Source organism: Schistocerca nitens, unplaced genomic scaffold (assembly GCF_023898315.1).
Source record: "Schistocerca nitens isolate TAMUIC-IGC-003100 unplaced genomic scaffold, iqSchNite1.1 HiC_scaffold_376, whole genome shotgun sequence".
Taxonomy (NCBI): Eukaryota; Metazoa; Arthropoda; class Insecta; order Orthoptera; family Acrididae; genus Schistocerca; species Schistocerca nitens.
Genome location: NW_026045910.1, coordinates 101,309 through 124,519, shown reverse-complemented (window position 1 = coordinate 124,519; position 23,211 = coordinate 101,309).

The window sequence follows — 23,211 nt, the reverse complement described above, 5'->3', positions numbered from 1 at the left end:
CAGTCTTCAGCCGTGAAGTCGTGTATCATGCGTCGTATCGTTCGTCCGGAATCAGAACATTACCTTAATGACGATCCACACACGGTAGTGGGGAGATATCGATTCTTAGGACTGGGTTTTGACGCCCGATTGACGAGACTTCCTCACCTTCGTCAGCTTAAGCGCTGGCAGCCCCTGAATGCCTTCCGCTGCCTGAGCAACACCAACTGGGATGCATAGTGCTCTACGCCGCTGCAGCTGTTCAATCCCTCTGTGACTATGGGAGTCCGGTTCACGGTTCGGCGGCGCCCTCAGCGTTGAGTTTCCTCTACCAAGTGGACCACTGCGGCGTTTGACCGGCAACAGGAGCTTTCAGGACGTGTCAGGTGACGAGCGTCCTGGTGGAGGCCGGAGTCCCTCCATTGAAGGTCAGGCGTGCACAACTGCTCGTCAGTTACGTTGCACACGTTAACAGTTCTCCTGCGCTTCCGAATTACCGTCTACTTTTCCCATCCACGGCGAGTCATCTTCCGCATCGGCGGCGCAGGTCAGGGTTTAAGATTGCGGTTCGCGTCCGGTCCCTTCTGTCTGAACTGGAGTCCTTGCCTTTACCACTTACACTTGAGGTCCATTCACTTACGCTTCCATGGTGTACACCTAGGCCGAAGCTTCGCCTGCACCTTTCACATGGTCCTACGGACTCAGTTAACCTCGCGGCTCTCCACTGCCACTTCCTCTCGATTCTTGACATGTACCGGGACCATGAAGTGGTTTACACCGACGGCTCGAAGGCTGATGGTCACGTTGCCTTCGCGTATGTTCATGGAGGACATACTGAACAGCACTCTTTGCCATATGGCTGCAGTGTTTTCACTGCAGAGCTGGCGGCCATTTCTCGTGCTCATGCCCTGGCGAGTCGTTTCTCCTCTGTACTGACTCCTTGAGCAGCCTACAAGCTATCGACCAGTGCTACCCTCGCCATCCTTTGGTAGCGTCCATTCAGGAGTCCATCTATGCCTTGGAACGGTCCAGTCGTTCCGTGGTGTTTGTGTGGACCCCAGGCCACTTCGGAAACCCAAAAAATGAACTTGCCGACAAACTGGCCAAACAGGCTACACGGAAACCTCTTCTGGAGATCGGCATCCCTGTAACTGACCTGCGATCATTATTACGTCGCAAGATTTTTCAGCTTTGGGAGATGGAATAGAATAATCTCAGTACGCACAACAACATGCGTGCCCTTAAGGAGACTACAAATGTGTGGAAGACATCCATGCCGGCCTCTCGCAGGGACTCTGGTGGTTCTCTGCTGGCTCCGCATTGGCAATACGTGGCTAACACATGGCTACCTCCACCGTCACGAGGACCCACCTCGGTGTCACTCTGGCTTACATATGACTGTCGTCCACATATTGCTGGGCTGCCCACTTTTAGCCGCTCTGCGGCGGACTTTTAACCTTCCCAGCACCCTATCTTCGGTGTTGGGCGACAATGCCGTAAAAGCAGATTTAGTTTTATTTTTATTCGTGAGGGGGTTTTCATCGTACCATCTAGGGGTGGGCATATAGCCTTCTCTCTGAGGTCGCCACCTTCCCTCCGTTTTAACTCTGTCGCACTTTCTTTGCATTATTTGTCTTGGTGATGGTCTTTTCCCTACATGTGTTCATCTCGCCTTGTCTTTTTGGGGTGGAGATTTTAAAGTGTTGCAGAGTGGCTGGCTCATCCTCCTTTATTATTGTGATCAGCCAGCCCAGACCATCTGCTCTTTGGTTTTAATACCTTCTTCTACTTTTCCTTGTGGTGTATATTTCCCCTTTTTTTCATTCCATTTGTTTTCTTTTTAGGTGTCGTGTTGGGTGTTTTGGCCTTGAGCCTGATGACCCTGTAGTTTGGTCCCTTTACACCCCAAACCAACCACTGTGAGAGACCACCAGACGCCGAGCAGGCAATACAATGGAAGTGTCGGAGCAAATGCCAGAAATCGGACATCCCGATGTGCGCAGCTCAATGGCATAAAATTCCAGGGCCACACATAGGCCCTACGTGACAACACCTTCACAAAAAATCGTCACTTAGTAAATAAAAGGAAGCGAATCATGTTGTTGTTGTTGTTGTCTTCAGTCCTGAGACTGGTTTGATGCAGCTCTCCATGCTACCCTATCCTGTGCAAGCTTCATCTCCCAGTACCTACTGCAACCCACATCCTTCTGAATCTGCTTAGTGTATTCATCTCTTGGTCCCCCTCTACGATTTTTACCCTCCACGCTGCCCTCCATTGCTAAATTTGTGATCCCTTGATGCCTCAGAACATGTCCTACTAACCGGTCCCTTCTTTTTGTCAAGTTGTGCCACATACTCCTCTTCTCCCCAATCCTATTCAATACTTCATCATTAGTTATGTGATCTACCCATCTAACCTTCAGCATTCTTCTGTAGCACCACATTTCGAAAGCTTCTATTCTCTTCTTGTCCAAACTATTTATCGTCCATGTTTCACTCCCATACATGGCTACACTCCATACAAATACTTTCAGAAACGACTTCCTGACACTTAAATCTATACTCGATGTTAACAAATTTCTCTTCTTCAGAAATGCTTTCCTTGCCATTGCCAGTCTACATTTTATATCTTCTCTACTTCGACCATCATCAGTTATTTTGCTCCCCAAATAGCAAAACTCATGAAGATGGCGGTGGTGGTGATAGAGAACCAATGAAAGAACGGCAGAAAATATAAAAAAAGATGTAAGGCCACTTGTTTGTACTTACGCAACACACACACACACACACACACACACACACACACACACACACACCCACACACACACACACACCATCAGTAACAGAACGTTACTTCATACTCAACACGCACAGTAGACGGATGCACGTAATACACAACACTCATAGTTGTTGCAGGAAAAGCATCAACTCTACAGTCTGACACCCTTCTGCTTTGAGGCTGTTAGGTTAGCCATTGCATTGATACACATCCGTTCGATTGTTTCTCAGCACGACGCTGTGGTGATTACTTAACGCTTCTTCGGCAAACAGTGGGGGTAGGACACGATTGGAGTGACGTCTGATTCCCCCTTTTCCCCGGTATACGGCGCCCTGCTGTGCAGACAGCTAGCCAGCCAGCCCTTTAAGCGCCGCTGGCTGCAGCGGGCGGGCCCAGACTCCAGACTCCCCCTCCCCTCCTTTCCCCTCTACCCCCTCTCCCTAGCCGGCGTCCAGTCCGCATTCCAGGCAGCCGGCAGCCGCGGCCGGCCAGCCTGCAAACTCCGAGTAAACGTCATCTGAGCTGGCCGCCGCCACTGCATTCTGGCGCCGCGCCGCTGGTGTCGGGCTTTCTCATCTGTGCGGCGCCGCTGTTTCAGTGTCTTGACAGGAACGCAGCACTTTGTCCGGAAAATAAACTCACGGGATGTTATCCGCCGTTCTCTGGCGACGTCCCAGGTGAGGTAACGTGTTAAACAATCACACATTCTTCCCCAGTGTGTCAGCCATCAGCTCGTACTGGTTTATAAGCATCGGATTTCAGCCTCAATCAGATTGATACATGAATTTTTAGACCCAATCCTTGTCAAGTGTGTACAGACAAATGCGTAGTGATCTTAAAAGAAAGCTAGAGAAAACATTACCAGAGTATTAAAAAACTGTAGCGTAGCAGCCTTGCCGCAGCTGTGTCAGACAACTGATTTGTCATAAACGTCAGTCAAAAGAGTAAGGGAGACATAATTTCTGTTGCCTCTCCGACGTTACAATGTGAGCATCGGTAGGAAACTGCCGTCTGTGCCTGTCATACTGTATGGCAAACCACTACATACCACTGTGAAACTTTTAGTGCACATACGCACAAGTGCATAAGCATCCACGGTCAGTGACAGAGTAAAATAATTTTGGGCCTGGGTCCATTCATTTTGAAATTGCAAGTTACTATTGAAACAGACGTTTCCACTGTCTTTGAAACAGACGTTTCCACGGATGGTGGATACCAAAGACCATTCCTAAAAATCAGCAGTTTATCGTCCCTGAAGACGATAGCTGCAAACATTGTTCAAACGTCCATTATAATAGTTACTTTTAGATTGAGAAGAACGTGGCCTAAGTCGAGTAGCATTGTATTTCAATTTTAATGTAGATTTGCACAAGTACGGAATTCATTTGCGGGTAGGTTTGTTGGATGGTAGTTCTCGCGGTCTTATGACCCAAGCAGCCTTTCGCGTCTAGACATACTGCAGTATGATCCGGACTTCTTGATAGGTGGCTGTTATAGAAAGTGTCTGAGATTGTCATTTAAATATCCCGAAACCGATGGCGTATGAGGTGGTGAATTTTCAATGGAAACAGCTCTGTGCTCGAGCTATTTGAATAAACAGAAGTAGTACAACAGAGCTGCTGCCTTTCCATCTTTCTGTGGAATCTGCGACAGAAATAAACAAACGGTGGTCGCAGCCTGAATGCTCTCCCCTGCGACTGTGTGGTTACACTACCCGCAGCACGCCGGAGTTCAACGTGCGGACGACGAGCCAGGCGTAACCGATACACGTGGTCGTGCGGGCAGACCGTTCACGCTGCGTATTATGCTACCTGGCTTTCAAATGCTAGGGGTAGCGGTGTGAGCAGCTCGTACTTGCCACTCGAGGCTGTCTCAGCTTATGTTCGTTGCTACACGATACACTTCATGACATCTTCGTCTGTCTAAAACCAGTCACTAGTACGAGCTCTCGTAGTGCTCGCTCACGTGCCTCCCATCGTATCACCTGCTGTCTGTCGTAATTCTGGGTTCCTTCCAAATGACAGTACACTATATTTATTTAACTTCATAAGATTAGGGCCTTCACGCGAGGGTTCCACTCATACAGCACATTTTTTGCGTCCGAGTTACCTAACATATAACAGTAATTTTAATATTACGACAAATAACAAGTAAATGATTTGAGTGTCTGTAAAGACAGATATTTTGTGATATAGCGAGTTTTGAGGAAGGGAAATTTAAGAGAGAGAGAGCACCGGCCGAGAAAACTGGGAAACGAGAAAGCTCTAGTTGGAAAGGAGGATGTAAGCCGGTAACGAGTGCGAGCAGGGACAATGATAGTCATTAATGGTGCTACAGTAGATACGTCATTAACTAAGTCATTAATCGTCAATTAAAACAAGAGATGTTACTCAATTGCCGCCGGGGTGGCCGAGCGGTTCTAGGCGCTTCAGTCTGGAAACGCGCGACCGCTACGGTCGCAGGTTCGAATCCTGCCTCGGGCATGGATGTGTGTGATGTCCTTAGGTTAGTTAGGTTTAAGTAGTTCTAAGTTCTAGGGGACTGATGACCACAGATGTTAAGTCCCATAGTGCTCAGAGCCATGTGAACCATTTGTTAATCAATTCTCTAATAACAATGAGGGAGATTATTCCAGAGTCGGGTCCCCTGTACTGAAAAGTACTTCGACAAAGTGGCTGATCGATGAGGTGGGACAGAAAAGATTTTGCTCTAATGGGGACGAGTGTTCCTGCCGTGTCGTTTGGACAAGAGCGTTAAGATAGAGGAGAGACATGGGGAAAGGTGTACGTCGGTAAGACAGTAGAGGAGAGAAAGGGTATGGAAATCTCTGCGTTTGTCTGCACGCAATCAAGATAGCTGTTCATGTGTTGGTGAATATAATCAAAGAATCGAACATAACAGATACAGCGAACACAGGCATACATAACCAGCCCCAGGCGCCGCGAGATTTCCTGGAAAGTTCTTGCAGGAAAACATCGCTGTAATCAACAGTTGGAGATATATATATATATATATATATATATATATATATATATATATATATATATATATATATATATTCAGATCAAGAGGGAAGAGATTTTACGTGACACTGAGAGATGCTGATGCCTTCTTGCACAATGCAGTTACGTGCTCTTTCCAATTTAGATTTGCATCTGTTAGTATTCCCAGACTCTTTGCCGAAGGAGAGAAGTTTAAATTTACCCAGTTTTGGAATAAAAATGGTAGTAATTTCCGATATTTCGGCCTAATGAGCGTAAATCACCAACCAGGACCGCTTGGGTTTCGGATGGGTTGAGTTTTAACCCTGTATGCTGTGCCCGTCTTGATAGTGTACACAGGTCAGTATGGAAATTCTCGATGGCCTTCTTGGGGTTCATTGGTTTTGCACGTTGATACACCTGGAGGTCATGAGCCTATGTGTGGTATTTGCAATAGAACAAAACTGGTTGCACGTCACTGACATACGATGCAAACAGTGTAGTATCTAATGTAGATCCTGGTGTACTACCTGCCTCCAGTGTGAATTTATGGTGCTGGAAATGACGCATTGCTGACAAGGCGTCGGGTATGAGCGCAACCATTGCATTGCATTTTGCGAGAAATTTAGGCTACTAAGTTTGGCGAATAAAATGTAGAGGTCGACAGTGTCAAAGGCTTTGATGACATCTAAGCGGCATATGATAGTCGCCTCTTGTGCATCCATGGCAAGCTGGAGGCCGTCTCTTATTAAGGCAGATGTTTTGCTGCTGTGTTCACGGAAACCAGATTGGCATTCGTCCAGTAGGCTGTTTGTAGTTGTGTATTTTGTTAGCTGGTCGTGGACTAAAACTTATATATTCTAAGGCCTTAGACAGTGCAGGAAGAAAGCAAGCAGGTCGGTAATTAGAGGGTGCTGTGACGACGTCGTTTTCAGGTAGTGGCTTAACTAGGCATTGTTTCCCGGCCTCACGGAAAAACACTTGTAGTTCAGGAGTGGTTGATTGCCACAGAAACACCATTGTTGCACCATCTAAAATGGAACAAAGCGATTTGCCTGTCGTCACACCGTACAGAGATATTTACAACTAGGTACCTCAGAGTCGAAGTTCTTTCTTCGGATCAAGTTTGATTAATTTTGGTGTGGTAATCCTTGGAGCACCATCAGACGAGAAGGCCAATGTCGCAGTCCTTGCGCCATCGCCGCCTCCCCTTCGTGAAGCGCTGACTAGTCTCTAAATGCTCTGTGAGAACAAGCTGCTAGTGGTATTGACCTTGCTCGCAGTGGCTCACATACGTGCAAAATAATGCTGAAGAACCAGTATATTGGATTAACTCCATTGCAGACAACTTACTCAGTGTACAGTTCTTTTTCAGATTGTCTTTACGTATCATTGTCGTCTATTTATTACCAGCGTACCGATTCGCCCTACGCGGGGCTTTAATATCACACAGTCGACAAATAAATGAGTAAAATATGCTACCTCTTCACCGGCTGCCAAGAAAAGTGAGGCTGCTCTCACTTCTTTCTGGAACATTGTCAGTTGTGTCTGATCGTCGAGTTCCGACCAATATTGCTCACTTTTTCGTGGAATTACACGCACGACCAGCTACTACTACAGACTTTGGCTGCAGTCGGTCCCACAGTCTGGATGTAGAAATAATGCTGGGTAGCAACAGTACTAGGAAGAAACAACTGCAAAGAAAGTCATGACGCTGCTCGCAATCCAAAAAAACATGAATAAGCCGCTCGCTTTAGAGATAATAGAAAAACAGATACATGAATCATCACGTCCGCATGTATCTTATATTGCCGATTCTGAATATTCATATAAAATATCGAAGACCTCTGGTTCGATAGACTTGCCAATCGTTATTTCTGCCTTTGGACACGCCCGCCAGTGACCTACAAGTGACGGTTCTCTGTAAATTGGCGCTACAGTGTAACACTCGGTAAATGCGGTCCTACGGTGACAGAGAAAGGAACATGGAACATATTTCTTCCATGGTGGCTGTTTTCGGAAATATCACGGGCGAAGAAAACTGCAACCAGCCAAACTTTTTAACGGAATAATTCTTCCCATCGTGAAACTGCAATGACAATGGTTCATAATTCAGCATATCAACGAAGCAGACGTCTGTGTTCTAATGTATGAAATAAAAGAACATAAAAATGTGAAATTTGTACGAGAAATTCTTGCTGTCCTTCGATGGAGCGAAGTTCAAAATTAAGTAAATATTTTACACAAAAAGCGTGGCAGTCCCTTGTTGACCAGTCTGGTGTGGCACTTGAAGATAACAAAACTAAAGCCGAAGTTTTAAATTTCACGTTCAAGAAATCGTTCACACGGGAGAATCGGACGACTTACTAATAAGCATACCTGGCGTAGAAAGCAAATAAATCACCAGATATAGCTTGCATTTATCGTGAATCTGTCGCCCAGCACAAAGTCCCATAAGATAGGAAAAAGCGAGCAGGTGACTCCAGTATATAACAAGGCTAAAAGAAGGGACCCGCAAACTTACAGACCACTATCCTTAACTTCTGTTTGCTGGAGAATCCTTGAACATATTGTGAGTTCGAATGTAATAAACTTTCGTGGGACTGAGAAGCTTAAGTGCATAAATCAGCATGGTTTTAGAAAGCATAACTCGTCCGAAACTCAGCTTGCCCTTTCCTCACCCGATATGTTGCGAACTGTGGATGAAGAGCAACAGGCATACTTCTAGATTATCGGAAAGCATTTGACACGGTGCCCCACTGCCGGCTGTTAACGAAGGAACGAGCACATGGAATAAGTTCATATATACGTTAGTGGCTCGAAGACTTCTCAAGTAATCGAACCCAGTATGTTGTCCTCGACGGCGAGTGTTCATCAGAGACAAGGGTATCGACTGGAATGCCCCAGGGAAGTGTGGTAGGAACGCTGTTGTTCTGTTCACACAAATGGCGGACGGGGTGACCAGCAATCTGCGGTTGTTTGCTGATGATGGCGTGGTGTACGGTAAGGAAGATACAAGACAAAATTTCTAGTTGGTGTGATGTATGACAGCCAATACTGATGTGGAAAAATGTAAGTTAATGCGGATGAGTAGGAAGATCAAACCTGTAATGTTCGGAGACTGTATTACGAGTGTCCAGCTTGACACAGTCAATTCGTTTAAATATCTGGGCGTAACGTTGCAGAGCGATATTATGTGGAACGACCATGTGAGAACTGTGGTAGGGAAGGCGAATGGTGGGAGAATTTTAGGAAAGAGTGGTTCATCTGTAAAGGAGACTGCATGCAGGACGCTGGTGCGACCTATTCTTGAGTACTACTAGTGTGTCTGGGATCCGTACCAGCTCGGATTGAAGGAAGACATCGAAGCAATTCACAGGCTGGCTGCTAGATTTGTTACCGGTAGGTTCAAACAACACACGTTACGGAGATGCTTCGAGAACTCAAATGGGATCCCTGGAGGAAAGGCGACTTTCTTTTCAAGGAACACTGTTGACAAAATATAAAGAACCGGCATTTGAAGCAGACTGGCGATCGATTCTGCTGCTGCCAACATACACTGCGCGTAAAGACCATGAAGATAAGATACGACAAATTAGGGGTCATACAGATCCGTATAGACAGTAGTTTTTTCCTCGCTCTATTTGCATGAGGGAAAGGAAAGGAAACTTCTGTTGGTGGTAAGGGGTAACCTCTGCCACGCACCGGAAGGTGGCTTGCGGAGTATCGGTGTAGATGTTAGCAGTTTCCTTCCACACTGATATTTCCAAAACATAGACTGCTTCTACGTTACCAGAGACAAAGGGAGTGTTGAGCGGTACAACGGGCGCCCTCCTGAAAAGCAATCGTGGTCTGTGTCTCTGTGACAAGCGGCATAGGAATGAAACATGGGAACATTTGTGCATGCTTGCGTACCCTACAAGAGTGAACTGTTGTCCTACGGGATATTTAACTCTGTTCCCCTCCCTCCCTCCCTTTTCTGTTCTGATGATGGTGTCTTTGGCGGATACTCGACAGTGTATCCTATAAATTTTTAATGAATTGGTGTAACGCAAAATAGAAACAGAGTGACAACGTTTTAGCGTAACTTTCTCATAGATAATAGTTGTTGGGTTGTTTTTGGGGAAGGAGACCAGACAGCGAGGTCATCGGTCTCATCGGATTAGGGAAGGACGGGGAAGGAAGTTGGCCGTGCCCTTTGAAAGGAACCATCCCGGCATTTGCCTGGAGCGATTAGGGAAATCACAGAAAACCTAAATCAGGATGGCCGGACGCGGGATTGAACCGTCGTCCTCCCGAATGCGAGTCCAGTGTCTAACCACTGCGCCACCTCGCTCGGTCATAGATAATAGTCTATATCCTTGCAGAGCGACGTGAAGACAACTTACGGAGCACCTAAAGTAAGAAGAAGATGCATCAGACAAGCTACTTTGTGCGAAGGTTTGTGGCTATTGGCTAACCGCTTATCCATGAAAATATTTCTTTGAGAAAAAATCTGTGATCATCTGGATAACGAACGATATCAGTGGCGCAGATCCCTCCATGTAGCCGACACTTGCTCTCACAACGCTATCTGAATGACAGAAAAAAAGTGCTCTTCCCATATCTGGCACAGATCAGACACAACTACCAACATTAGGCTAGTGTTACAGTTAAATTAGCTATTTGATACAATCAGTGCGAAATACAATTGTTACTTTATTATAGTGCATAATGTTTAGTCAGTACCAAGAGTAGGTTCATAATCTTCAGAGGCTGAGAGATAAGTACAAGGCCAAGCTGAAAGGAACCGCTAATAGAATGTAAAATGGATCGTAGCCTTGGTTGTACATTTCAAGGCCACAGCCCTCGGCAGGATCCTAAGCCATATCACTTCCTATTTTCAGCGCATGGTTGAACGGAATTCTGGGATGCCCATGTTTATGAGAACTGCTCGGGACTTGCAATGTAGTGGAGGGTACGCGATGTATTTGAGACGGTACGTACCTGCGTGATGCGAGAGCGGAAGTGACTATTTCCAGCGATTTTTCGCTATCTTAACAGAGGCGTTGTGATGTTTCGCTACTGGTAGGGTTACGCTTCGTAACATCTCGCATGCATTGTGCCTCCCGTCGTGGGTAGAAATTGTCACAAATTTGTAGTAGAAGATAGTAGCAATTCAGTGAGTAACCTCTATCTGAGACTGTGTTAAGTCACACATAAGGATCAAATGTACATATCTGCCTGCCTTCTTTAGTTTCCCTTCTGAAGAGGAAGACGACGTGTATCCAATATTTGGAGAGAGTTTGATTCCACCATTGTACCGAACTGCAGCATTAATTTTTTTTGGATGGGACGCACTTTCAGAAAAACACTATTTTTATTTTGTTCTATTACCCAGACATGTTTCGCTGGAGCTTCATATCATCATTATCATCATTATCATTGTCACTAGTGTTGTTTTCCAGAGTGAAGACAGTATGGAAGCCAGAAAAGATAAGTTTTGAAATGAAAACACCTTTAAAGCAAAACAAAAAATCCAGAGAACCCGCAGCATGTGGTAACAAGAAAGAAAATAAAAGCCCACTGATAATGCTGAACTTCAACAAAACATGTCTGAATATTAGAAGTAAAGAAAAATTGTTTCGCTCAGGGCAGATATCCCATCAGAAACAAATTTATTTGAAAGCAGACATTGACATAACAGCTTCAGCCTAAAGTTACAGCACTAACCTTAAAAAAAAAATCAATTCATTGAAATAGATTAAGCTCTACTGTTCACATGAATAGTCGTAGCATACTCAAACGTTACTATGCGAGCCTTGGAAAAGAATTTAAAAAAAGTGTGTAAAACAAAAGAAATCAATCCCGTTTAAAGTTGTATTCCCAGATACCTTTTCAACTCCGCAGTGCAAATTATTATTTTTTTAAATGAGATCTGCTCTACACTTAATTACCTCTGCCGGGGTGCGTGGATCGTAAATTACAATTAACAGGCGTGGATCTTATAGTTGCAAAAATTTTGCGTCAGGGGGCAGTAACACTCTGTCCTGCGAGCGCATAGTTTTATCGGTCGTTGTGATAGTCCAAGTCCAGTGTGTTCTGATTTAGCTGTTACCGTACCTATGTCATATAACTAAGCTAGAAGCTGTATTTTTTATTTCATTTCTTCGTCGCAAGATACTGTGACGGACCGTACCACGCGAAAATCTCGCAACTAACAACCATGGCTACACTGATAAAATCGTATACAGTTATGGCAGTCAGTCGTTTGTATATACAGTGTGGTTTGAAACTACCATAATAATATGAAGGGAGACAGTCCTGACGGCTTGTGCAGGATAATACCACGTAATCTGGAAGACTTAAACTGTATTGTAAATTGAGAAAAAAAAAACTTAACTGAAAGTTGGTAAGAAAAAATTGTACATAGCCTACGGGAAAGCACCCCAGTTATCCAGCGAAATGGCGGTAAACGGAAACGTTCCTCACTGGTCATTGCATATCTTGCTAGTTTGCTGTCAGTTCCCACTGCTCGTGTCATTGATGGAAAAAATCCTACCCTGCAGTTCGGTGCCGGGTGGAGACGGATGCTTCTGTGTACAACTATGACTTCACCCCTGTCCTGTTCATATCGTGAATAGTGCAGTGGAGTGAACAACCTATCGGTAAACATCATTGTCAGCTCTGATTACTCCCATTTTCCCCGTCGTGATCACTTCGCGAAAAGTACATTGAAGCGCCAAAGAAACTAATATAGGCAAGCTTATTCAAATACAGAGATATGTAAACAGGCAGAATACGGTGCTGCGGTCGGCAACGCCTATATAAAACAAGAGTCTGGCGCAGTTGTTAGATCGGTTAATGTTGCTATAATGGTAGGTCATAAAGATTTGAACGTGGAGTCGGCCCACGAGCGATGGCACACAGCATTTTCGAGGTAGCGATGAAGTGGGGATTTTGCCGTACGACCGTTTCACGAGAGTGCCGTAAATATCAGGAATCCCGTTAAACATCAAATCTCCCATATCGCTGCGGACGAAGAAAGATCCTGCAAGAACAGTAACGACGACGACTGAAGAGAATCGTTCAATGTGACAGAAGTGCAACCCTTCCACAAATTGCTACAGATTTTAGTGGTGGGCCATCAGCGAGTGTCAGCGTGCGAACCATTCGACGAAACATCATCGATATCGGCTTTCGGAGCCGAAGGCCCACTCGTGTACCCTCGATGACTGCACGCTACAAAGCCTTATGCCTCCCTGGGCCCGTGAACACAGACATTGGACTGTTGATGACTCGAAACATGTTGCCTGGTCGGACGGGTCTTGTTTCAAATTATGTCGAGCGGATGGACGTGTACGGGTATGGAGTCACCCTCATGAATCCATGGACCGTGCGTGTCAGTAGGAGACTGTACAAGCTGGTGGAGGCGCTGTAATGGTGTGGGGAGTGTGCGGCTGCGGTGATATGGGATACCGGATACATCTACATACGACTCTGACAGGTGGCACGTACGTAAGCATCGTGTCTGATCATCTGCGCCCATTCGTGTCCATTGTGCATTCCGACGGACTTAGGAAATTCCAGCGGGACAATGCGACACCGTACACTATCAGAATTGTTACAGAGTGGCTCCAGGAAAACTCATCTGAGTTTGAAAACTACCCTGGCCACCAATTACCAATTTCTTTGGCTCTTCAGTGTATGTGGGAGGAACTAATTTGTTGTCAGACTCTACTTGTAACCTAAGTTGTAACAATAAACCTGCAACTTGACTGCATTGTCTGTTAACCCTACCATTTTAGGCCGTCAAATGGACGAAATACACTCAAAAATCAGTCGTACTTGTATTTTGTAAGATAATATTTTAGAGAGTGAATTTTATTTTTCAAGGATTCTCCTAGTGAATTAGTATCGGATTTCCTTAGTCTACACTAGCTTTGTCTGGTGTTTCCACTTCAGGTCACTCTGACAGCTACTCCCAGGTACTGTATCGATGACATTGTTACCAGTCATTTATCGCCGATAGTATGATTGAACGGTGATGGAATTTTCCGTCTATTTATGAGCAATATGTTATGTTTGCAAGGTTACTTACTGCATATAATTCGGTGATCGTTTCCATCAAAAGTCTTTGTTGTATGAACTAAATGTTATACATAAAGATACGAGAACAACCATCGAAGATACGTGACAAATGTTTGTGTTGCGTTCTGTTTGATAGGAAGTTCTGGGTCACCCCAACAAGCTGGTCCGATATTCCGTTAAGCGGTATTCTGTCCACTAAGCGATAGTGCGGAACTGTGTCGAATGCCTTCCTGAATCAAGGAGAATGGCATTGATTTGGTGGCCATTGTGTGCGGCGCGCTGGATTTCATGGACGAACAGACCGAGCGGAATTTCGCAGGTCCCTTGCTAGCGGAATACACGTAGATTCCTACAGGGGAGATTTCCGTTCCATGGAGAAGGCGTAATACCCAAACATTAAGCGTGTACCGTAATTGTATATACACGGACTGACGGCAGCGAAACAGATGCATAACTATGCGCATCTGCCTGACTACATGTGTTGAGAACTGTAATGATCAAGGCTTCATTTTAGTAATTTCTTTCTTTGCCCTGTAACCCTTCATGTTTCGGCGACGTAGGATAAAGTACTGCAACAAGGGGAGCAAGTTGTTCCGCGTAATCTCTGTCTAATGGTAGAGCTATCTCAACAGGTTCAGATGCTTTTTCCTGTTGAGCGATTTTAGTTGGTTTTTGTATTGCAGGATCGCTTGTCTCAGTGTCCGTCATGTTGGCATTCGTGCAATGATTGGAGGCATCGTATTAAGATGTTCCGCAATGAAATAATTTTGAATATGGTCGGAATATTTATCGCCTTATGCGATGTGCTGATATTGAAAACGTACCGTGTATTTTGCCGTCTCACTTGCACATTTATTTCTATGGTATGACTTCTTTCTACCCAAATTGATCATGTTCAGATCTTACGCAACATAGATCTGAAGATGGTGAACTGTGATCGGAACTAGTCAGGTCATAAAAATTTGTACTAGATCAGTAAAATGAACGACAAATTTTAGAAATATGTTTCGAAGATTAGAGTCGATATTTCGGCCTATCGTCTGTCGTGCTTGCTTTTGACAGCCTCTTACTCTTGAGTGCCTTAATTTAAATTCAGATCTTAAAGTAAAAGCTAGAAAAGTCCGTCCAGACCTAGTGGCAAGGATACGTTACAACGTGATTGGGCAGTTATTTCGTTCACATAGCCTTTCAAATCCAGTTTCCGACAGGTAATTTCCTAATCAGATTAGGCATGGGAATAGTTCGGTATTTATTCTGGAAATGCGAGTCTGGTCCTAGATTTCAGCTCCGTCCGTTTCTCGACCTGCGCCAACCGCTATCCTTTGTGGATCGGACTATAATGGTGCCTCATCGGAAATAACGTTCCAGTCGGCGAGGACGCGTGATAAGTTCAGGAAGACGAGGGGGGAGGAGGATACTTTGTCAGCTGCTATAATGCCTACTTCAGTCTTTTAGTGCGAAAGGCTCCCGTCCCCAATCAGTGGTTGATGGCGAAACGCTCCCTGATTCTGTGCACAGCGGTAGTAATATCGCCACTCATTCGGACTTCTGTAGAACGCTGGAGTGCTGTGTTGTTCTACCAGGATTCATTTCGCAGTTTTCCACAACACTTTTGATGCAGCTGGGTATTTCATGAAACAGTATTTCACGGATTAGTTGGAGTGGGTAACACTGTTAGACATCTTCTTTTGAAGACACGCCTAAAGCTGGTCAAAGGGTTCGTTGACACCAACGAGGAAATCGTACTCGCTGTTTAATAAGAAAGGCTGATAACCTCAGTTTGCTGTCCTCACTAAATCCGAACAGTTGAGGATGGTTGTAATCAAGATGAGACAGCCGGGACGCGTGTCTTGGGCACCGTTTCCATGAAGCGTTGGTTTGTGCCGATGATTTGGAAGGAGGGGGTAGGGGGGGGGGGATGCTTGAAATGAGGTCATGACGAGATTCAGCGTGTTGTTGGGGAACAGTTCCATAGGGCGTAACCCTACCTTGTATGTAGTCACTTGTCTCTTTATTTAAGGGTCACTGGATGGCGACAGGTGAGCCAATGCAACGAAGGCAGACGGAAGCATCTGATGAGCTGGTCATAAACTGAAGAAGGAAAAACTTGCGACCAGAGGCTGTTTTGAATTATTCAAATTCTAGGACACGTCATATCGCTGTGTACTCAAGTACAGGGTGAGCACAAAATCTTGCCCTGATAACAATTTATAACAGAATAACCGTTTGACATAATAAGATACATTTGATGCCGTTACATAGGTTAGTGTTACTAGCTTTTTTAAGACCACTTACGTTAGTAAACCTCAACGTGTGCTCCCTTGGTAGCTCGGAGAATGTCGAGGCGGTATTCCAGTTCCCGCCAAGTGTTTCGTGACATGTGTTCTGTCACGGTACCCACAGCAGTTTGTATCCTAGCCTTCAGTTCGTCAACGTCAGCAACTGGTGTGACAAACACTCTATTCTTGATATAGCCCCAGAAAAAAAGTCAAGGGGTGTAACGTCTGGAGAGGGGAGTAATGTCCGGATAGGTGGATTGGAAGGAACGATCCAACAGCCTGGCCACCCCGCTCTCCAGACATTACGCCCCTTGACTTTTTTTCTGGGGCTCTATCAAGGATAGAGTCTTCGTCACACCAATTGCTGACGTCGACGAACTGAAGGCTAGAATAAAAGCTGCTGTCGGTATTGTGACAGAACACACGCTACGAAACACCTGGCGGGAACTGGAATACCGCCTCGACATTCTCCGAGCTACCAAGGGAGCACACGTTGAGGTTTACTAACGTAAGTGGTCTTAAAAAAATAGTAACACTAACCTATATAACGGCATCAAATGTATCTTATTATGTCAAACGGTTATTTTGTTATAAATTTTTATAATCAGGGCAAGACTTTGTCCTCACCCTGTATTATTGTCGCCTTTCATCAAAACATAGAAAGCATAATTTGCGTTTGTTGATTTGTGTGTTGTTACGGCGTAGGATTTACCGTCAATTAACCAATGAAAAAGGAACCACATTGTTGTTGTAAGCAGTTCAACTTTTAACTGGAGTGGTTGCATGTTTTGTAAACTTTCTGCAATTGTGGTGTATTGAATTAATAACATACCTTTGCCGGCCTTGATATTCGCGTACCGGCCACATGGTAGAAATTTATATTTACGATAATTTTTACGCTAATCAATATCGTTATAACTCTAAAACGATATTGCCACCAACAGCTATATTTATATAGTGGTATATGTAGCAAATTGTATTCAGCTCAAATTATCGTTTCGTCGGTCATAAATTCATTGACAGAGCAAAAGCATTTCAGTATCATCGCCTCGCATAGCTTTCTTTTTGGTGCTCCTAATTTCATGTGCATTATCTCGTTCGCTTCTAATATGTTATAAATTGTCATTCCCATGTATTGAGGAGATTAAGTATGTAGTGTCTGAGACGATGGGTGAAAAGCGTACGATTTTCTTTGTTATGTCGTGAGTGTGGACAAAATTATTTCTCTCAATTAATTGCTGTTTGGTACTCGAAAAGACAGTAACATCATGGGAGGGTTAATTTTGTAGACTTCTAAAAATTGACATCGTGGTGCTTTCTGATGTACAGTGCACATATTTCGAATGATTTTTTTCTTGTGTCTTACATATCCGCACTATGTTAGCTGAGTTTTCCATAAAAACAATACCACAGCTAATAACAGATACAGAATGACTCGCGTGTGTTCTACTTTAGTGTGTCCACATCAGTTGCTGTTCGTAATGCTGACTGCTGAGTTTGTGAGCTAGATACTCATCTGTGCCTGTCAGATCGAATTTTTATCACCATTAAATCCTCGTAATTTGAGATAGTTTTTCTTTGTCACATTAGAGGAAACTTGAAATGCATACCTTAAACTTGATTGCGTTATGTCAGCGCAGTTAGACCTTAGCTACGCCACTGCAGCTGAGATCCAGATACAGTTAGTGTGAAGTAAGAGGCATCCGGTAAGCAACATTTGACAGGGCCAGCGAAAATCTATTTGCGAAAGTCGATTTCCGTGCGCAGCAAGTTTCTCGCCAGCAGACGTGGTGGGTGAAGTGTCGACTAGGCGTTTCAGCCCTGCCCCTGGTCCCTGGCCCCTGCAAGCGCCCGCCGCCTCTCAGGCACGGAGACTCCAGCCAGCAGCCGCCTCCACCCCCACCTCCCACCTTACCCCCACCTCTGTCTCACTCCACTCCTCTCTACTCTCCTCCCCACCCCTCCCTTCTCCTCTCCACTCCTGTATGCTAACGAGCGTGTAACGAGCGCGACTCCTCGCCGCCTCAGACCACTACACATTAGCGGGGAGCGTGTCTCAGGCGCTCTACACAGAACAAGAGTGCTGCACAGTTTTGGGCGCGGCGGTCCGCTTGAAAAATGACGGATTACCAGTACCTGTAGCAAATAAAATATATTACAGTGCGTTCCTAAAATATCGGTAAGAATTGTTTACATTTAACCACTTTCCAATTCAACTACGTATGTCACGAGACAACGCTCTCATCGTCGTCAGATTATTCACACTGTCTGTGGCGTTCATTAAATAAAATAAATTTGCAACGCAGTGCACTATAGGTCCTCCTCGTCTGACATGAAATCGTCCACGTCCCACAGCACAGCCGGGGAGGAAGCTGTGTCGTTTTCTTCAGCTGTGGAAACCAATAGGGTCCACAAGCTGACGCTTCTCTGCCCGTCCGGTGATAGTTGTGAGCTGCCGTGCCCGAGGTAGCACTGTGAATGCGCGGCTTTTGATTATACTTGCAGAGACTGAACCGTGAAAATTTACTTTCAAAATCTTTTCTTAAGGAATTTACTTTATTTACTAGCGATTCATCAAGAACATTAACACACTGTGAGCGTGGAAGTAGTTGCCAAGGAGTAACTGATGAAGTTAAATTTCAACCAATGGAAATTTTATTCATAAAAGCCTTTCAAAAACATTTAAAATTTATAAGCAGAAAAGCACCCTCGAAACATCATGTTACAATCAATTTAACAAATGTGAATTTTATTCCTAAAAGCTTTTTTCAAAACAGTTTTAAAATTATAAGCAGAAAAACACCCTTGAAATATCAATTTACAGTTATTCAGAGGCAGAATATTATTTTTTGTTTTTTTGTTTTTTTTTTTTGTTGTTGTTGTTGTTACAGTAGGAGCCTTCGGGCTGAGAAGCTTCCGCACCCTTTCAACACGGCCGTAGTCACGACCGCTCACAACGACCTCCGAAATTCTACACTGGTGCAAATCTGCAACACACCAGATTACTTTAAACTAAAATTTTTAACAACTCACACAAACTATGCACCCCGTAAGAGGGATGGAAATGGTACAAACACTCACACTACGAACTTACTTTCCACCAAAAGTGCAATTTGTTTTTAAAAGGACTCTTACAGTGGAAGGATGGAAATTTTATAAAAATGACTATTTAAATAAAACCCATGAAATTCAGACTTACATAAAGTCTACAACATAGGCAAGATAAAAACATATTTCAGGAATTCGGCCCTTACCTTAATTCTATAAATTCGCTACCACCGAATCCGACAAACATGACGGAGTCAGCTATTAACGTATGGCAGATTGATAGGGGGGGGGGGGGGTTACTAAACAACCCGAACCGCAGATTGCTCTAAACCTCCCCAATTCCACAAGGGAAAAACGGACCACCCAATTCACAATAACCACCTTCCCGCGGGTGGGCAAACGGAGAAGAATGGTGGGACAACCCCAAAACAAAGCGGCTGGTGACCTCACCAAGAAAACAAGTAGAATTTAACAAGTAAATGAAACAACGATCTCCAATCACTTCTAATAAACTGCGATTGCTGGCGAAGACTGGCGCAACACCACCAACGCTCTCCAGAACCGTCCGCTGCCAGCCGCTTCAACGGACGCAGGAAGGCGCGCCGATCTCCCGTCGCACGGCGTCGTAGCTCGCCCCGGCCAGTCCGATGTCGTGGGTTGACTCCTGTTGCTCTCCTGTGAACAGCGAAGCCACTACTCCTTTCTATACGGCGCTGCCCACTGGACTCACGTGGGGACCTCACATGCGCCGACGGTCAAGGCCGACAAGTCATCTCGTGTCTCAGTGCGCGACCAACCAACCGCCGGCCGGAGTGGCCGTGCGGTTCTGGGCGCTACAGTCTGGAACCGAGCGACCGCTACGGTCGCAGGTTCGAATCCTGCCTCGGGCATGGATGTGTGTGATGTCCTTAGGTTAGTTAGGTTTAATTAGTTCTAAGTTCTAGGCGACTAATGACCTCAGAAGTTGAGTCGCATAGTGCTCAGAGCCATTTTTTTGAACCAACCAACCGACCACTCCAACCACCCAATGACCGTTGCCCGAGGAACTCGAGCAGACTGGCGGCCTAACGCGCAGACTCAGATGCAGGAACTCAGCCCCGACCGGGCGACCACTAGCTGAGTTCTGTTACTGGCGGAGTGGCAAGAATCTCATTTTCTTATTTAAAGTTTGATCCAAACGACAGACTTATTTGCACTCCGACGACAGACACACTGACTGCCCCACACTGAGCTGGCTGACCAACCGACTAGACTCGCCTCGACTGACAGACTCTCCTCTACAGAGGTTTGTTTTTTTCCTTTATTGAGTTTCGATTCCCCCTGAAGCTCTACAGAGCTCATAGCGCCCCTTAAATGCACGTGAACCGGTAACCTTTGCGCTTTCCCACCAGAGGGAGACACCAAAGCTGCGATTACCACAGCGGCGCCACCGCCAGAAACGGAGGGCGACTGCTTCACACAACGCGCTGCGGCGCGCTTCAAAACAGCACTTTCTTTTTTACCACGGCTCAGAAATATTTTAAATTTTTTAAATGAACACACGGCCGTTTGACTGTATAGTTGTTTCCTGTAATTACGACCCAGGTTTCGGCCTTTTATGCCATTTTGAAGTGATTTGACTTTATGTCATTAACATATATTGCAGGACATACAGCTCAAAATTGGCCATAAATTACGGAAAAAATATGCGCTCCCCACGAATTGCCAGATGTAAAATCATCGTTTTGTAAAAAGATCAGTAGATATTAGTGTGAGCACGTCATATTTAATAAAAACAGGTTTTCGTTGCTATATAAAAGATGTGCCGCAATATATGTTACGACATAAACGCAGCACTTAAAAATGGCATAAAAGGCCGAAAATTGGGTCGTAATTACATTAACAACAGTCAAATGGTGGTGTGTTCATTTAAAAATTATTGTATGATTGTTGCTCAGCAAAATCAATAACTGTTCATTTCCAAAGATGTTATTTGGCCAACATGTGGCTATCCCTCCCTCCCTCCCTCCCTACGGAGCATTGCGCGGGTAATGCGAGGGTTCACACTCGGGTCTCGGTCTGTCACGCCGTTTCAGCTGTCAGGCTATTTGATTGTGGCGTACACCGCGCTACGCCGTGGAACATGCAGTGAGCAAAGTATAAGGTTTCGCCCCACCACATTAGGTAAACAAGCATTCTTCGTTCAGAAAGATGGTGCTACTGCTAAATGCATTTTGAAAAAGTCACCGTGCTATCATAAGCAAACTGGGCAAAAAAATTAGTCACCCCGCAAGGCATGACGTTGATACCGTGCAACACCGTCCCTAGAGTCTATAAAGGACTCCAGTCCGCGTCGATGAGAGTGCGCTAGTTTCTGCAGCTTTGCCACATTCAGCTGAAGTCGTTCGTTGATGATCAGATCCCGTAGAACTGCCAAATTGCAAGGTTGTTGATTGCTACGTTTCATCCGCATTTACAAAGATTTCAACACATTTTCTGCAGGATTAAGGTCGGGTAATTTTGCCAAACCAGTAAGTGTGCGTTCAGTCCTGTGAACGTGGCGTTTTTGTCATTCCGAAAGACTTTTAATGCATGCATAAAACTTTGGTCACCGAGAATGTGGGAATAACTATGCCGATTCATGTTCACGGGAACCTGAATGGTAGGGGCCAAGTCATGTTACGAGAAACACCCGCAAAACGTCACAGAACAAACTCCGGCCTAAAGCAGTCGCCACACGGACCGTGCTGTCGCACGTCAACGCTGAGCGTGCCGAGTTCAACGTGCTGCTGAACGTTCAGACAATGCGACTCGTGCACACGGTACGTGGGCCCCAACGTGGCATATGCGATCGCAACGCGCTCCAGATCGTAGCTCCACTGTTTACGAAGGGGGGCGCCCGTAAAATTCCTATATTAGCTCCAGTAAAACGCTCATTTTGTTGTCACTAGTCACGTTTCTCTGTATCATGGACATGTAAGATGAAAATGAAAATACCATGTCCAGTCAATAAGGAAATCGGTGTATAAAACTTGTATTGCAATAGTTCTCCACGTAAGATACAAATTATTTCACCATTCTCACTTTTTAGTAAAACTCTAAGGTCATTCTTACTTGATCACTGTTCGTGTTCAGTAGCAGAGTCTTTACAACATGTGAATTATAAAACTTAAAAAGAAAAAAGGCAAAATATCTTACTACAAGTTAGGCAAGCTGCCCTATACTTTCGCCATAACAAAACTCTTCCATTTGGTGCGCAAGATGTATGAACAGGCGAAATACCCTCAGACTTCAAGAAGTATATAACAATTCTAATTCCAAAAAAAGCATGTGCTGTCAGGTGTGAAAATTAGTGAACTATCAGTTTAATAAATCACGGTTGCAAAATACTTACACGAATTCTTTCCAGACGAATGGAAAAACTGGTAGAAGCCGACCTCGGGGAAAATCAGTTTTGATTCCGCAGAAGTGTAGAAACACTCGAGGCAATACTGACCCTACGACTTATCTCGGAAGACAGATTAAGGAAAGGCAAAACCTACGTTTCTAGCATTTGTAGACTCAGGGAAAGCTTATGACGACGTTGTCTGGAATACTCTCTCTCAAATTTTGAAGGTGGCAGTGGTAAAATATAGGGACCGAAATACGACCTATTCTTGAGTACTGCTCGAGCGTTTGAGATCCCTGTCAGGTCGGATTGAGGGAGGACATAGAAGCAATTCAGAGGCGGGCTGCTACATTTGTTACTGGTAGGCTTGATCATCACGCGAGTGTTACGGAAATGCTTCAGGAATTCGGGTGGGAGTCTCTAGAGGAAAGGAGGCGTTCTTTTCGTGAATCAGTACTGAGGAAATTTATAGAACCAGAATTTAAGGCTGACTGCAAGTACAATTTTACTGCCGCCAACGTACATTTCGCGGAAAGACCATAAAGATAAGAGAGATTAGGGCTCGTACAGAGGCATATAGGCAGTCATTTTTCCCTCGTTCTGTTTGGGAGTGGAACAGGGAGAGAAGATGCTAGTTGTGGATTGCGGAGTAGTATGTAGTTGTAAATGAAGAGAGAAAAACTTTGAGGTTAGAGGACGACATTATAA